Genomic DNA, 18,635 nt, shown 5'->3' on the forward strand with positions numbered 1-18,635 from the left:
ATTATACTGGTATATTATTAAAAAGAAGCAAGTTAGAGTAATAAAATTTTATACTATAACAAAAAATCATTAATTTTCCTTTTTTTAAAGGCCCTTTAGCAAAGTTAGCAGCTGATGCATTTTCAGTGTTACCCACAATTTTAAAGCAGTTTTCTTTGGTGTGTTTCTTCTTTATTCTTCCACCAATTGCTTTTTCCATCAGAGTTGCCCATAATGGATAATTATATTCGTTTAGTTTGAAACCAATTGACAAATTGTCAGAATTGGTTTGTGATGATCGCATGCCAAAACTATTGCATGGCATATTTGTAATTTGTAATGTGAATTCGTCAGAATTTTGAATCCCTAGAACTTAACTTTGCTCTGATACCATGTTACCATGGTACAAAAGGTTTAGGAAAAAAATGAAGAATTATTTAGAAAAGTAATATTTTTATTATTCATATTCCTTATCTGTGATTACAAAGTTCTTACCAATATATAGACCAACAGTACGCTAAGGGTACACTCGTTATAAAATAATATCCTAATAAATTATATTGATTTTTTTCTAATCCTCTTTGATATTTTCCTAATTTTGTTCTCTAGTTATGATATTCCAATACTCTCCCTCAAGGTGAGTAGTGGGATCACCAATACTCAACTTGGTTAGAACTTTAGCAAGGACTTGTCTTGAAACTGCTTTAGTAAGAATATCAGCCAACTGATCTTCTGATCTCAAAAATAGAAGCTCAATAATGCCATTTTCAATTTTTTCTTTGATAAAGTGTCGATCCATCTCAACATGTTTTGTTCTATCATGTTGTATGGGATTCTCTGAAATGAAATGCTGATTGCAGCTTTGTTGTCACATTTCAACTGGCTTTGCAATTGTGGTGGAAACCCAACCTCAGTCATCAATTTTCTTATCCACAATACTTCAGTGATGCCTTTAACGATCCCTCAAAATTCTGCCTTTGCCCTTGAAAGAGCTACAACTTTCTGCTTATTGCTTTTCCAAGTTACCAGGTTGCCTCCAACAAGTGTAAAGTAACTAGCTGTTGATCTTCTATCATTTGGGTTGCCCACCCAATCTGCATCGGTGTATGCCTCAACCTTCAAATGGCCATTCCTTTTGAAAATGATTCCACTTCCTGGAGCTCTCTTCAAATATCGAACTATCCTCATGGCAGCTTCCATATGATCTTCTTGTGGCTTATGCATAAATCGACTTACTATTTCCACAGCATAAGCTATGTCAGGCCGAGTATGTGATAAGTAAATTAGTTTTCCAACCAGTTGCTGGTACCTTTCCTTATATGCTAGGGTGGTACCTTCTACTATCTTCAACTTGTGATTAACTTGTATGGGTGCATCTATTGGTTTGTAATCCACCATTCCTGTTTCTGCCAGAAGGTCCAAGATGTACTTTCTTTGGGAGATAAAGATTCCTTTGCTAGATCGTAGAACCTCTATTCCTAAGAAATATTTTAGTCTTCCCACATGCTTCATTTCAAAGTCTGTAAATAGGTTCCTTCTCAATTTTTTAATTTCTTCAGCATCACTTTCTGTTATGATCATATCATCCACATAGATTATTAGGCAAGTGATTAAATCTCCCCGTTTTTTCAAAAAATGTATGATCAGAGTTACTTTGCTTGTACCCATACCTTTTCATGGCATCTGTAAATCTTTCAAACTAGGCACGTGGAGATTGTTTAATTTCAAAAAGAGCCTTCTTTAATCGGCAAACTTCATGTTTTCTAAATCCTGTTGAGAAACCTGGAGGAGTTTTTATGTACACTTCTTCTTTCAACTCTCCATGCAAGAAAGCATTCTTGACGTCAAATTGATGGAGTGGCCAATCTTCATTTGCTGCTATTGAAAACAACACCCTGATAGTATTAATCTTTGCAACTGGTGAAAAAGTTTCAGTGTAGTTGATACCATAGTCTGTGTATAACCGTTAGCCACCAACCTTGCCTTGTACCGTTCAATAGTTCCATCTGCCTTGTGTTTAATGGTGAAAACTCATTTGCACCCGATTGGCTTTTTTCTGGCGGTAGGATACACTTTTCCCAAGTTCTGTTCTTCTCTAGAGCTTCTATTTCTGTATTCATGGCTTTTCGCCATTCAGCTTTCTCAGTAGCTTCGCGGACAATTCTTGGAATGTCTTCTGTTAAGAGTCTGGCAAAAAAAGCCTTTACAATATCTGCTATCCCTTCTCTAGCCACTCTTATTGGGTATCTTGAGTTACGGGAAACATGTTCTGGTGAGTACCGATCAGGAGGCATCCCTCTGTTTCTTCTTGGAGGAAGAATAAAGGTATTAGGCTCTGGTTCTTCATGTTCTAGTGCTATACTATTATTATTAGTGGCCTCATTAAAAACACTGAGTAAATTATCAGATTGACAATTACTTACCTCTTTTCTGACATTCTCAAAAGGACTCTCACTGGTTGTATGTACCGAGTTGTTTTCTACGTTGAGTGAAGTATGCTCGGTGCCTCCATCTACTTGCTTTGTTTGAACAATTTCTGGGGAACAAAGGTTATTTAGCCAACTTGGTGGTTCATTATTGTTCTCCCCCTGAATGCCATGTTGGCGGCTGAAGTAAAACTCGGATTCTAAAAAATCAAAATCCATAGTCACATGAATACGACGAGTGATTGGATTGTAACACCTATACCCCTTTTGGTGTGTAGCATACCCAAAGAAAATACATTTTTCTGCACAAGGATCAAGTTTGGTTCTATTGGCTTTGGGAATATGGACAAAGATGGAACATCCAAATACTCGAGGTGGTAAGGTTAGAATAGGCGGGATTGCAGTTTGAGTAGCCAAGACTTGTAAGGGTATTTTGTGGTGGAAAATTTGGATAGGTAGGCAATTTAGTAAGTAGGCAGAGGTCGCTATAGCTTCAGGCCAAAAAAATTTTGGAACCTGTGCATCAAAAACATGGCTCGGTTCATTTCAAGTAACTTACGATTTTGCCGCTCAGCCACACCATTTTGTTGGGGTGTATTGGGCAGGAAGTTTGATGAATAAGACTATTTTTCATAAAAAAATTACGCATTGATTGGTTTATAAATTCCCCACCATTATCTGAGCGAAGTACTTGGATTTTCTTATTGAATTGAGTTTAAATCATTTGGTAGAAAGCAAAGAACTTATCAGGTACTTCAGATTTGTGTTTTAAAAAATATACCCAAGTCATGTGAGAGAAATCTTCCACAAATAACACAAAATATTGAAAATTATTATGGGAAATAAGAGCTGGACCCCCACACATCTGAGTGTATTAGAGAAAAAATGGAATTGACTCTAGTGTTAGTTGGAGAAAAAGAAACTCTGTGATTTTTTGCATGAATACAAATTTCACATTTGAGGGGTTCAGTACTACTTGTAAAAAGACTAGGAAATAGTAACTTGAGGTACCCAAATGAAGGATGTTTGAGACGCCTGTGCCATAACCAAAGTTGCCTAGTAACCTTTCCGTGAGCAAGCATGGCATGACCCTGGTGTGCTACTTCATCAATGTAGTAAAGGCCTTCTCGCTCAGTACCACGCCCAATAATCTCCTTCGTAAGAATGTCCTATAAAAGACAAAAGGTAGAGTACATGAGTACCACACAATTTAGTTTCTTTGTTACTTGGCTAACAGACAATAATTTTGATGATAGTGCAGGGACACAGAGGCAATTTTTTAATTTCAATTTTTTTGAAAAAGTAATGGAGCCTTCTTCTTTAACATCAACTAATTCTCCACTAGCTGTTTCAATATGGGCTTTTGAGGATATAGTCAAGCTATTAAAATCATGAAGGTAATGAGTCATAGTATCGGTAGCCCCACAATCGAAAACCCATTCATTTATCTTTTTAATTAGATTCTTATTTTTTGTCTCCTCTTTATATTGAGTCGCAGTATGGGCTGAGCAACCAAGGAGTTCAGTAGTCCTTGCTCTTACTGCCGCTGCTGCCTTGCCATCGTGACTTGCTTCCTCTCTTCTGGCCTCGCCACCGCTGCTGGTGACCTCTAGCTAGGATGCTTACAGCGGTGGCTCCCTTACTCTAATTTCTTGATGACTTGCGATTGTTTTTCTACCAATTTAGGTAACCCACAATTTTAAAACAGTTCTCTTTTGTGTGTTTCTTCTTTCTTCTTCCACCGATTACTTTTTCCATCAGAGTTGCCCATAATGGATAATTATATCCGTTTAGTTTGAAACCAATTGACAAATTGTCAGAATTGGTTTGTGATGATCGCATGCCAAAACTATTGCATGGCATATTTGCAATTTGTAATATGAATTCGTCAGAATTTTGAATCCCTAGAACCTAACTCTGCTCTGATACCATGTTACCATGGTACAAAGGGTTTAGGAAAGAAACGAAGAATTATTTAGAAAAGTATTATTTTTGTTATTCATATTTCTCATCTGTGATTACAAGGTTCTTACCAATATATAGACCAACAGTACGCTAAGGTTATACTCGTTATGAAATAATATCCTAATAAATTACATTGATTTTTTTCTAATCTTCTTTGATATATTCTTAATTTTATTCTCTAATTATGATATTCTAATATTCAGCACATATGTCCGTCTCAGTCTCATCTACTGTGGAAGTTTCTTTACGAGTCTTTCTATTACACTTTGTTTTTTCCCTAATGCATCGATCCTCTTTTTGATACGGGGTTATACTTTTTCAGTAACCTAGACATCTTCCCAATTAAATTTAGAAGGCCCTACAGTGGTCAAATTATAAGCTTAATTTTCGTTAGAGCATTAAAGAAGTGATCCAACTAACATATCTTTCACACTTATTACTATTAAAATATTATATATCTATCATATGCCTCACCAAATGTGATGTGCTTTCGTCTTCATCCATCTTCTTCAGATCAACAAGTGACTAGTCTCTGATCCAAGGTTCTCTCCCATTAAATCTTTCTAAATCTCCATTCTTGTTAACATGGATATATAATTTGAAAGATATAGTAATTAGTATAATTAAAGTATACTATAAACTAACAAACAACAAATCAAAATGTAGGGATATACGGCTCACTAGCAATGCAAACATACATCCATTCACTGTCTTCTTTCCTACATCTTGAAACCTCAAAATTCCCTCAATTAGAAAATCGTAAATGTATCTGGCCCAATAGATCTTCCTTGGGTTCGATACATTAATGGCAGCCCGTATATGTATGTCTGAAATGGTGGCCTTCGGCGAGCGAAAGAACAAAAACTTAGATATCAACATGATGAATTATCTTCAGAAAATGATTCTGTCGTCATCGGACTGCATGGAGCATGTGATAACATCCTTCTCAAATCTGCTTGTGTTTTTTCTGGGGAGTTGTTACAAAATCGGTGCTTTGCTGGTGTTTCTGGATTTTTTAAACTCTCCCGTGCCAAACAGAAAATGAGTCAATGCACAAATCTTTATCGGCTACTTTTATATAAAACATATATTCAACAAGATTATTGTGAAAAAATTTCTTATTTTTTTTTGCTTTTCTCTTTATTTTACATCAGAAAGTACTTACCATGGTTCGGTATACCAAAACACTACGCAATGGATTGAACCATTGTGGGAATTTTCTTATTCTGAAGATCAATGACTTCTCATCCCGACTATATGATGATGCTAATGCCACCATCATATTTTGGTTGATAGCCCATTCAGACACATATTGCAGCTAGCCAAAGCCCATGTTCTCTACCTCTGTCACTTTCTGTCCGCCCGCTTTTAAACTTAAATGCTTCATAACTGAAGCCACGCAACATGACAAGCATCTAGATACTAGTGTTTTCTACACAAACAATCATAAGCAGCACACAGTGATAATCAAGGAAAATTTCTGTACTAACATTTACTATTAACGCACAACACCCCAAGCTTTTAGTTAATTCACTGCTAACCATTAAACGTACCTTTTTGGTTCACCAGGTTTTGTTGGTCGTCCTCTTTTTGGAGTGTTGATCTTATGTGTATCTTTTTTGCTCCTGGTACGAGCCATTCTTAATACTTATTTCTTGAACCCCTGTTCATGGGCAACACGGATATATACTTAAATAAACCACTTAACTTACACATAACATCCCAAAATGTTTATTACTAGCATAGTTACAATAACATCTTTGCTTAATATAACATCCATGATTGAAAAGTTTCTTACTTTAGCATTACAATATCACAATAGTCTCCCATACTACCATTTACATGCCCAACTTTTGAGAGTTTACTATTAATCTCAAAAAAAATTCAAATTAGATATTCACTTTTGAGAGTTTACTATTAATCATCATAATTTTCACCATGAGAAGGTTAGAGAATCGGAGGTCAAAAGGAGAAGAGAAGCCAACGTGGTTAACTTTAGAAAATGCAGGTTAGTTCTCTTTTCCATATTTTATTACAGGAAATAAATAAACAAATAAAAAGATGCTTGTTAATGGCTCCTAATTCACCAGACTAAGATACATTAATCTGGTCATCAATAATGGACTGCTATAGTGCTTTGTTATCAATAATTATGGTCCTCCCATATATCCCATTCTTTATTCCTATTGTGATTGTTATGATAACCACATTAATAAGGTTATTTTCAATACCAAAATCATGATTATTTACTATATATCCATCATTCTCATAATCATTTCAACCAAGTAACTAATCAAAATTTTGTAAATTAATTTGTTTAACTATATATCATTATTTAATAAGTTATATATGTATGTATGTTCGGGTTCCTAGAAGACACCAATTGTGTAGGAATGTGTACTAATTTACGCAAAATTCCAACTCAATCATTTATTGTAAAGTAATTCACACTACAAAAAGATAAAAGAATAACATCTCAATGGCATGCGTAACTAGGAGGATTTTTTTTTGTTAAATGAATGAAAACAGAAAACTGAAAAAAATGTTTTGTGACTAACCTTATGTATTCCTTATGTACTCCTATTATAATTAATTACAATCATCATTAGACTAATAAAAAAAATAATCTAAGTAACAGACATGAAATAGAAGGATTTGTTAGATTTGTGCTTTATGATTTTTGGGACAACAGTTTACAATCTTATTAGTTGAAGGTATTAGAACAATAATGGCTTCTCTTATGCCTTCTTTGTATGGAATGTTATCTGCGTATATCTCTTTCTCATAAAACTTTATTCATCTTCTTTGTTTTTTCTTTCACATAGTTTTTAAGCAATTTGAACCCAATGGCTACTTTACAATTAACACACTACATATTATCAATCTCTTAAAATAAAACACAACACATAGCAAGCAAACTAGCAAATCAAAAAAGGTTAAACAGATTAAAAAACAAGGTACTGTAACACCCGATAAAAAGGAATCAAGAACAATATACAAGTTTAATTTGCAGCATGTTTAAAGAAGTAAAACTATTTGCTGATTATAAAAACAAAAACCCCGTTTCTTTTGCAACCTTCCCTCCCCGCAAACTTATCAACGCGAAATAAAGAATAAAAATTTAATCTTTTACATCCAATCCAGACATATGCAATAACTGATAATGAAGCACTATGCTAATTGATCAAAACAGGCAAATAAATAACATACCTCTATGAGTAGAAGACAAGGCTTTGCGATGCTTCGATGACGAAGCTACAGGGTTTCGTTCTCTCTGCTTCTTTTCATTCTTCTCTGTTGTGGGCTTATGGTTCGAATGAAATTGGGAGAAAAATTTTGATCTTTCACTCGGGTTAATGTGGCAGAATTTTTTTATGTTAATCTATTGGAAAAAAATTGCATTTTAATAGATATTAATATGAATAAGAGAGGTTAGGAATTTGATTTAGGAAAAATTTAGATAGATTTTGGGAATCAAATTAATGACTCTCGGCATGCAGATGATGTAAAATAATTAATTCATAAATTAGAATTTATTCTAGGAAATAAGAAATGTGATTTTTATGGTTTAATATGATAGAGAAAATTAAAACAAGAATTTTGACACTAATTTTAAAGAATTTGGCTAAGATTGGTCGAACAGGTCAAACTGGACCCGTATTGGGCCCAAAGCCCAGTCTAATGACACATAAATGAAGAGCACAAACCTTCTCTCCCCACTCCAACCATCAAACACGCTGAAACACATATGGGGAAGGGAAGAACATTCCATGAAAAACATAAACCTAGCTTGATCCGGAGCTCTGATTACCGCACCATTTGCGATCGCGGTGTCAAGCTCTACAAAGCCCACAACTTTGTTCAAGAAGTAAGCCTCAAATCTCTCTCTGATTTCCCAGCCCTTGAATTCGAAATTTATTGGGTAAAAGTGTTGAGATTCTAAGTTTTTGGAGTTATAGGATCCAATTATTTTAAAGGAATGGCTTAAACTTGCCTTTTTAATCCTTGGGTATGGTAAGTATCCTCAACCCTAGTGAGATACTTGATTTGTTGTGATTAGTTATTGAGTTTGTATGTATAGGTATCAAGTTGTTATGTTTGAATGTGATATTAGAGCTTGATTGAGGTTTCGGGAAGCTTGAAAGTGGAGCTATATTTTGGAAAAATCTGTTGGAATCTTGAAAGTTGAGAAAAAGTAAAATTGGAAGTGTTCCGGGTTGAGCGGGGAATCGGCCAATGTATGATTTCGGTTTTCTGTATCTAAAATATAATGTATTGTGAAAACTTAGGCTAGTGACCCTAAGATAAGAATTAATTTGTTGATGTAGTTGATTGAATAATATGAATTGTGTTGATTATATGGATAATGATTTTGGATGGTTATGGTTGATTGGGTGAGAATAATTATTATGTATGTGGTTAATGGCCTTGGAGATTGTGGATGATGTTTTCGTTGATATGTATGTGATTTGTATATGATGTTGAGTGGTATATGTATAATGATTGATGAATTTGAAGTTGAATATTGTATTCAATATAGACACTTGATGTTGTATGATTGGATATTATTGAATTGAAAATATTGGTTTGGAAATTGAGAAAAATAGAGAATTGGTAGGATATGGATGTAATGACGAAGTTGGATAATATTTAATGCTGAATTTGGTAGGTTGTTGGGTTGGTTTTAAAAAGTAGGAGTTGGTATGTTTTGAAAATGGAGGTTGTAGAGTTTTATGAAAATTGTAATTTTGACCCAACTTTGCGGAGCATAACTTGGTCTCTGGACCTCCGATTTATTTCAAACTTGTTTAGAGAGGAAATTTGGTTCGATAAGTTTATGCCGTTTGAAGAATGGAAGAAAAATGTTTTAAAATGAGGAAGTTATGTTCGATTAAAGTTTGGTGTGTAAACTGAAAAATCTGGACTTAGCAGCTTTTTGGTGCTATTGCATTGTATGCGTACGCTACATTACATATGCGGATGAAAATAGGCAAAAATGTACGCTCACGCATATGCGTAGCCCATGCGTACGTGTGACCTAGGGTTTTTTGCATACGCGAAACCACTCTTACGCGAACATTCGATTCTGTTTGATACGCGTGCATACGCAAGAAGGGTAATGCGTACGCGTCTTAGTCTAAACGCACCCTCACGCGTACGCGTGGGCAAAAGTTACACGCATGCGTAAGCATGTCATAGCCCTGTTTTTCAGCAAATGAATATTTTGTGTTTTAAACCCAATTTTGAACCTCTAAACCTCTATTTTTACTCTTTTAGCCCTAGACCTTAGTAGTAGACCTAGTAATGAGATGAAGCTAGGGAAGAGGAGGTATCTTGGTGGTGAAGTAAGGTTGGTAAGTGATGACTTATATAAGGAAAATGTGAATACGTGAAGTATATGTGATGCCATAACAATGATGAATGGTTGTGAAATGATTATGAATGACTATGAATAAATGTGATGATTGAGACTTCGTTCATGATGTGAATGTGTAAGTTTCTCTCTATTGTAAGGTGTGTTAGGCACTATATCCCATGAATGTGACGGGCACTATATTCCAAGAGCGTGGCTTATCGGGCACTATATCCCCCGAGTATGGGAACACCTTACCCTGGAAAGTGTGTCAAGCACTATGCCATGAGTGTGAGGGCACTATATCCCAAAAGCGTGGCATGTCAGGCACTATATCCCAAGAGTGTGGGAGCATTTTGTCCCAGAAAATACGACGGGCACTATATCCCATGAGTGTGACGGGAATTATATCCCAAGAGTGTGGAGGCATATCAGAGAGATGATATCCGGGTTAGCTACCGAGTGTGTCGGGTTCTGGCAAAGTAACCGACACGTGAGCTCATGGCCAGTAGGAACGACATGCATCATACGCATTTGTCTGTTTTGTTTAAGTTTGTATATTTAGGATTGCCTTTATGAAATTACTATACTTACTTGCTATATGATTTTCTTGCTATACATGCCTTCTACTTGTGTTTGCTTTGTGGTGCGCGAAATTATGAACAATACTTTTCACAACTCTCATAATCCCCGGTCATGAACTCCAAAAACTTGGTAGTTCAATTCCATGGCATTACACAACTTCGCACAACTAACCAGCAAGTGCACTGGGTCGTCCAAGTAATACCTTACGTGAGTAAGGGTCGATCCCACGGAGATTGTTAGTATGAAGCAAGCTATGGTCATCTTGTAAATCTTAGTCAGGCAGACTCAAATGGATATGGTGATGAACGAAAATAACATAAAAGATAAAGATAGAGATACTCATGTAATTCATTGGTAGGAACTTCAGATAAGCGCATGAAGATGCCTTCCCTTCCGTCTCTCTGCTTTCCTACTGTCTTCATCCAATCCTTCTTCTTCCTTTCCATGGCAAGCTTGTGTAGGGTTTCACCGTTGTCAATGGCTACCTCCCATCCTCTCAGTGAAAACGATTGCATATGCTCTGTCACAGCACGCAGAATTCAGCTGTCGGTTCTCGGTCAGGCCGGAATAGAATCCATTGATTCTTTTGCGTCTGTCACTAACGCCCCGCCTGCTAGGAGTTTGAAGCGCGTCACAGTCATTCAATCATTGAATCCTACTCAGAATACCACAGACAAGGTTAGACCTTCCGGATTCTCTTGAATGCTGCCATCAGTTCTCGCCTATACCACGAAGACTCTGATCTCACGGAATGGTTGGCTCGTTTGTCAGGCGAGCACTCGGTTGTCAGGCGATCAACCATGCATCGTGCAATCAGGAATCCAAGAGACATTCACTAGAGCCTTGGTTGCTTGTAGAACAAAAGTGGTTGTCAGTCACCTTGTTCATAAGTGAGAATGATGATGAGTGTCACGGATCATCACATTCATCAAGTTGAAGAACAAGTGATATCTTAGAACAAGAACAAGTGGAATTGAATGGAAGAACAATAGTAATTGCATTAATACTCGAGGTACAGCAGAGCTCCACACCTTAATCTATGGTGTGTAGAAACTCCACCGTTGAAAATACATAAGCATAAGGTCTAGGCATGGCCGTGAGGCCAGCCTCCCAATGATCTAAGAACTAGATGTCCAAAGATGATCAAAGGATCAAAAACAATCCAAAGATATAAATAAAATAGCAAAAGGTCCTACTTATAGAAAACTAGTAGCCTAGGGTGTACAGAGATGAGTAAATGACATAAAAATCCACTTCCGGGCCCACTTGGTGTGTGCTTGGGCTGAGCAATGAAGCAATTTCGTGTAGAGACTCTTCTTGGAGTTAAACGCCAGCTTTTATGCCAGTTTGGGCGTTTAACTCCCATTTGGGTGCCAGTTCCAGCGTTTAACGCTGGGATTCCTGAGGGTGACTTTGAACGCCGGTTTGGGCCATCAAATCTTGGGCAAAGTATGGACTATCATATATTGCTGGAAAGCCCAGGATGTCTACTTTCCAACGCCGTTGAGAGCGCGCCAATTGGGCTTCTGTAGCTCCAGAAAATCTACTTCGAGTGCAGGGAGGTCAGAATCCAACAGCATCTGCAGTCCTTTTTAGTCTCTGAATCAGATTTTTGCTCAGGTCCCTCAATTTCAGCCAGAAAATACCTGAAATCACAGAAAAACACACAAACTCATAGTAAAGTCCAGAAAAGTGAATTTTAACTAAAAACTAATAAAAATATACTAAAAACTAACTAGATCATACCAAAAACATACTAAAAACAATGCCAAAAAGTGTATAAATTATCCGCTCATCACAACACCAAACTTAAATTGTTGCTTGTCCTCAAGCAACTGAAAATCAAATAAGATAAAAAGAAGAGAATATGCAATGAATTCCAAAAACATCTATGAAGATCAGTATTAATTAGATGAGCGGGGCTTTTAGCTTTTTGTCTCTGAACAGTTTTGGCATCTCACTCTATCCTTTGAAATTCAGAATGGTTGGCTTCTTTAGGAACTCAGAATCCAGATAGTGTTATTGATTCTCCTAGTAGAGTATGATGATTCTTGAACACAGCTACTTTATGAGTCTTGGCCGTGGCCCAAAGCACTCTGTCTTCCAGTATTACCACCGGATACATACATGCCACAGACACATAATTGGGTGAACCTTTTTAGATTGTGACTCAGCTTTGCTAAAGTCCCCAATTAGAGGTGTCCAGGGTTCTTAAGCACACTCTTTTTGCCTTGGATCACAACTTTATTTCTTTCTTTTTCTTTCTTTTTCTCTTTCCTTTTTTTTTCTTTTTTTTTCGGTTTTTTTTTTCGCTTGCTTCTCTTTTTTTTTTTGTATTCACTGCTTTTTCTTGCTTCAAGAATCATTTTTAATGTTTTTTCAGATCCTCAGTAACATGTCTCCTTTTTCATCATTCTTTCAAGAGCCAACCTTCATGAACCACAAATTCAAAAGACATATGCACTGTTCAAGCATACATTCAGAGAACAAGAGTATTGCCACCACATCAAAACAATTAAACTGTTATAAAATTCAAAATTCATGCAATTCTTTCTTTTTTTTTTCAATTAAGCACGTTTTTATTCAAGAAAGGTGATGGATTCATAGGACATTCATAACTTTAAGGCATAGACACTAAGACACTAATGATCACAAGACACAAACATGGATAAACATAAGCATAAAATTTGAAAAACAGAAGAATAAAGAACAAGGAGATTAAAGAACGGGTCCACCTTAGTGATGGCGGCTCTTTCTTTCTCTTGAAGATCCTATGGAGTGCTTGAGCTCCTCAATGTCTCTTCCTTGCCTTTGTTGCTCCTCCCTCATGATTCTTTGATCTTCTCTAATTTCATGGAGGATGATGGAGTGTTCTTGATGCTCCACCCTTAGTTGTCCCATGTTGGAACTCAATTCTCCTAGGGAGGTGTTCAGTTGCTCCCAATAGTTTTGTGGAGGAAAGTGCATCCCTTGGGGCATCTCAGGGATCTCATGATGAGTGGGGTCTCTTGTGTGCTCCATCCTTTTCTTAGTGATGGGCTTATCCTCATCAATGGGGATGTCTCCCTCTATGTCAACTCCCACTGAATAACAGAGGTGACAAATGAGATGAGGAAAGGCTAACCTTGCTAAGGTAGAGGACTTGTCCGCCACCTTATAGAGTTCTTGGGCTATAACCTCATGAACTTCCACTTCTTCTCCAATCATGATGCTATGAATCATGATGGCCCGGTCTAGAGTAACTTCGGACCGGTTGCTAGTGGGAATGATTGAGCGTTGAATGAACTCCAACCATCCTCTTAGCCACGGGTTTGAGGTCATGCCTTCTCAATTGAACCGGCTTGCCTCTTGAATCTCTCTTCCATTGTGCGCCCTCTTCACATATGACTGTGAGGACTTGGTCCAACCTTTGATCAAAGTTGACCCTTCTAGTGTAAGGATGTTCATCTCCTTGCATCATGGGCAAATTGAATGCCAACCTTACACTTTCCGGACTAAAATCCAAGTAATTCCCCCGAACCATAGTAAGATAATTCTTTGGATTCGGGTTCACACTTTGATCATGGTTCTTGGTGATCCATGCATTGGCATAGAACTCTTGAACCATCTAGATTTCGACTTGTTGAATGGGGTTGGTAAGAACTTCCCAACCTCTTCTTCGGATCTCATGTCGGATCTCCGGATATTCACCCTTTTTGAGTGAAAAGGGGACCTCGGGGATCACCTTCTTCAAGGCCACAACTTCATAGAAGTGGTCTTGATGCTCCCTTGAGATGAATCTCTCCATCTCCCATGACTCGGAGGTGAAAGCTTTTGCCTTCCCTTTCCTCTTTTTAGAGGTTTCTCTGGCCTTGGATGCCATAAATGGTTATGGAAAAACAAAAAGCAATGCTTTTACCACACCAAACTTAAAATGTTTGCTCGTCCTCGAGCAAAAGAAGAAAGAAGAGAGTAGAAGAAGAAGAAATGAGGAGAAAGGGAATGGCTTTGTATTCGGCCAAAGGGGAGAGATATGGTGTTTAAGGTGTGTGAAAAAGAAGGAGTGAAGGAGGGTTTATATAGGAGAGGGGGAGAGGGTTGTTCGGCCATTTGAGGGTGGGTTTAGGTGGGAAAGTGATTTGAATTTGAATGGAGGGGTAGGTGGGGTTTTATGAAGGATGGATGTGAGTGGTGAAGAGAAAGAGGGGATTTGATAGGTGAGGGGTTTTTGGGGAAGAGGTGTTGAGGTGATTGGTGAAGAAGAGAGAGAGAGTGGTAGGGTAGGTGGGGATCCTGTGGGGTCCACAGATCCTGAGGTGTCAAGGAAAAGTCATCCCTGCACCAAATGGCATGCAAAATCACGTTTTGTGCCATTTCTGGCGTTAAACGCCGGGCTGGTGCCCATTCCTGGCGTTTAACGCCAGGTTCTTGCCCTTTTCTGGCGTTTAACGCCAGTCTGGTGCCCTTTTCTGGCGTTAAACGCCCAGAATGGTGCCAGACTGGGCGTTAAACGCCCAACAGCTAACCTTACTGGCGTTTAAACGCCAGTAAGTGCGTCCTCCAGGGTGTGCTGTTTTTCTTCCTGTTTTTCATTCTGTTTTTGCTTTTTTCATTGATTTTGTGACTTCTCATGATCATCAACCTACAAAAAAGATAAAATATCAAAAGGAAATAGTTAATTATAAAACATTGGGTTGCCTCCCAACAAGCGCTTCTTTAATGTCATTAGCTTGACAGAGGACTCTCATGGAGCCTCACATTTTCTCAGAGCAATGTTGGAACCTCCCAACACCAAACTTAGAGTTTGAATGTGGGGGTTCAACACCAAACTTAGAGTTTGGTTGTGGCCTCCGAACACCAAACTTAGAGTTTGACTGTGGGGGCTCTGTTTGGCTCTGTTTTGAGAGAAGCTCTTCATGCTTCTTCTCCATGGTGATAGAGGGATATCCTTGAGCCTTAAACACAAAGGATTCTTCATTCACTTGAATGATTAACTCTCCTCTATCAACATCAATCACAGCCTTTGCTGTGGCTAGGAAGGGTCTGCCAAGGATGATGGATTCATCCATGCACTTCCCAGTCTCTAGGACTATGAAATCAGTAGGGATGTAATGGTCTTCAACTTTTACCAGAACATCCTCTACAAGTTCATGAGCTTGTTTTCTTGAGTTGTCTGCCATCTCTAGTGAGATTTTTGCAGCTTGTACCTCAAAGATCCCTAGCTTCTCCATTACAGAGAGGGGCATGAGGTTTACACTTGACCCTAAGTCACACAAGGCCTTCTTGAAGGTCATGGTGCCTATGGCACAAGGTATTGAAAACTTCCCAGGATCCTGCCTCTTTTGAGGCAGTTTCTGCCTAGACAAGTCATCCAGTTCTTTGGTGAGCAAAGGGGGTTCATCCTCCCAAGTCTCATTTCCAAATAACTTGTCATTTAGCTTCATGATTGCTCCAAGGTATTTAGCAACTTGCTCTTCAGTGACATACTCATCCTCTTCAGAGGAAGAATACTCATCAGAGCTCATGAATGGCAGAAGTAATTCCAATGGAATCTCTATGGTCTCATTTTGAGCCTCAGATTCCCATGGTTCCTCATTGGGGAACTCAATGGAGGTCAGTGGACGTCCAGTGAGGTCTTCCTCAGTGGCGTTCACTGCCTCTTCTTCCTCCCAGAATTTGGCCATGTTGATGGCTTTGCACTCTCCTTTTGGATTTTCTTCTGTGTTGCTTGGGAGAGTACTAGGAGGGAGTTCAGTAACTTTCTTGCTCAGCTGTCCCACTTGTGCCTCCAAATTCCTAATGGAGGACCTTGTTTCAGTCATGAAACTTTGAGTGGTTTTGATTAGATCAGAGAACATGGTTGCTAAGTCAGAGGGATTCTGCTTAGAACTCTCTGTCTGTTGCTGAGAAGATGATGGAAAAGGCTTGCCATTGCTAAACCTGTTTCTTCCACCATTATTGTTATTGAAACCTTGTTGAGGTCTTTCTTGATTCTTCCATGAGAAATTTGGGTGATTTCTCCATGAAGAATTGTAGGTGTTTCCATAGGGTTCTCCTAGGTAATTCACCTCTTCTATTGAAGGGTTCTCATGATCATAGGCTTCTTCCTCAGATGAAGCTTCCTTAGTACTGCTTGGTGCATTTTGCATTCCAGACAGACTTTGAGAGATCAAATTGACTTGTTGAGTCAATATTTTGTTCTGAGCCAATATGGCATTCAGAGTATCAATCTCAGGAACTCCTTTCTTCTGACTAGTCCCATTGTTCACAATTTCGCGCACCAAGTTTTTGGTTGTGGCCTCCCAACACCAAACTTAGAGTTTGACTGTAGGGGCTCTGTTTGGCTCTGTTTTGAGAGAAGCTCTTCATGCTTCTTCTCCATGGTGATAGAGGGATATTCTTGAGCCTTAAACACAAGGGATTCTTCATTCACTTGAATGATTAACTCTCCTCTATCAACATCAATCACAGCCTTTGCTGTGGCTAGGAAGGGTCTGCCAAGGATGATGGATTCATCCATGCACTTCCCAGTCTCTAGGACTATAAAATCAGTAGGGATGTAATGGTCTTCAACTTTTACCAGAACATCCTCTACAAGTTCATGAGCTTGTTTTCTTGAGTTGTCTGCCATCTCTAGTGAGATTTTTGCAGCTTGTACCTCAAAGATCCCTAGCTTCTCCATTACAGAGAGGGGCATGAGGTTTACACTTGACCCTAAGTCACACAAGGCCTTCTTGAAGGTTATGGTGCCTATGGCACAAGGTATTGAAAACTTCCCAGGATCCTGCCTCTTTTGAGGCAGTTTCTGCCTAGACAAGTCATCCAGTTCTTTGGTATGCAAAGGGGGTTCATCCTCCCAAGTCTCATTTCCAAATAACTTGTCATTTAGCTTCATGATTGCTCCAAGGTATTTAGCAACTTGCTCTTCAGTGACATACTCATCCTCTTCAGAGGAAGAATACTCATCAGAGCTCATGAATGGCAGAAGTAATTCCAATGGAATCTCTATGGTCTCATTTTGAGCCTCAGATTCCCATGGTTCCTCATTGGGGAACTCAATGGAGGTCAGTGGACGTCCAGTGAGGTCTTCCTCAGTGGCGTTCACTGCCTCTTCTTCCTCCCAGAATTCGGCCATGTTGATGGCTTTACACTCTCCTTTTGAATTTTCTTCTGTGTTGCTTGGGAGAGTACTAGGAGGGAGTTCAGTAACTTTCTTGCTCAGCTGTCCCACTTGTGCCTCCAAATTCCTAATGGAGGACCTTGTTTCAGTCATGAAACTTTGAGTGGTTTTGATTAGATCAGAGACCATGGTTGCTAAGTCAGAGGGATTCTGCTTAGAACTCTCTGTCTGTTGCTGAGAAGATGATGGAAAAGGTTTGCCATTGCTAAACCTGTTTCTTCCACCATTATTGTTATTGAAACCTTGTTGAGGTCTTTCTTGATTCTTCCATGAGAAATTTGGGTGATTTCTCCATGAAGAATTGTAGGTGTTTCCATAGGGTTCTCCTAGGTAATTCACCTCTTCTATTGAAGAGTTCTCAGGATCATAGGCTTCTTCCTCAGATGAAGCTTCCTTAGTACTGCTTGGTGCATTTTGCATTCCAGACAGACTTTGAGAGATCAAATTGACTTGTTGAGTCAATATTTTGTTCTGAGCCAATATGGCATTCAGAGTATCAATCTCAAGAACTCCTTTCTTCTGACTAGTCCCATTGTTCACAGGATTTCTTTCAGAAGTGTACATGAACTGGTTATTTGCAACCATTTCAATTAGCTCTTGAGCTTCTGCAGGCGTCTTCTTCAGATGAAGGGATCCTGCAGCAGAGCTATCCAAAGACATCTTGGATAGTTCAGAGAGACCATCATAGAAAATACCTATGATGCTCCATTCAGAAAGCATGTCAGAAGGGCACTTTCTGATTAATTGTTTGTATCTTTCCCAAGCTTCATAGAGGGATTCTCCATCCTTCTGTCTGAAGGTTTGGACTTCCACTCTAAGCTTGCTCAATTTTTGAGGTGGAAAGAACTTTGCCAAGAAGGCATTGACTAGCTTTTCCCAAGAGTCCAGGCTTTCTTTAGGTTGAGAGTCCAACCATATTCTGGCTCTGTCTCTTACAGCAAAAGGGAATAGCATCAGTCTGTAGACCTCAGGGTCAACCCCATTAGTCTTGACAGTCTCACAGATTTGTAAGAACTCAGCTAAAAACTGATGAGGATCTTCCAATGGAAGTCCATGGAACTTGCAATTCTGTTGCATTAGAGAAACTAATTGAGGCTTAAGCTCAAAGTTGTTTGCTCCAATGGCAGGGATAGAGATGCTTCTCCCATAGAAGTCGGGAGTAGGTGCA

The 18,635-nt window shown here is 38.6% G+C and overlaps 1 non-coding gene across 1 annotated transcript; it reads left to right on the top strand.

Moving 5' to 3' along the window:
• The first annotated feature begins 18,181 nt into the window (after positions 1-18,181).
• Positions 18,182-18,289, top strand: LOC130964981 (small nucleolar RNA R71). Its single transcript, XR_009081042.1, has one exon. It is a non-coding gene; the product is annotated as a small nucleolar RNA R71 (small nucleolar RNA).
• Positions 18,290-18,635: the final 346 nt, after the last annotated feature.

Source organism: Arachis stenosperma, chromosome 2 (genome assembly GCF_014773155.1).
Source record: "Arachis stenosperma cultivar V10309 chromosome 2, arast.V10309.gnm1.PFL2, whole genome shotgun sequence".
NCBI lineage: Eukaryota > Viridiplantae > Streptophyta > Magnoliopsida > Fabales > Fabaceae > Arachis > Arachis stenosperma.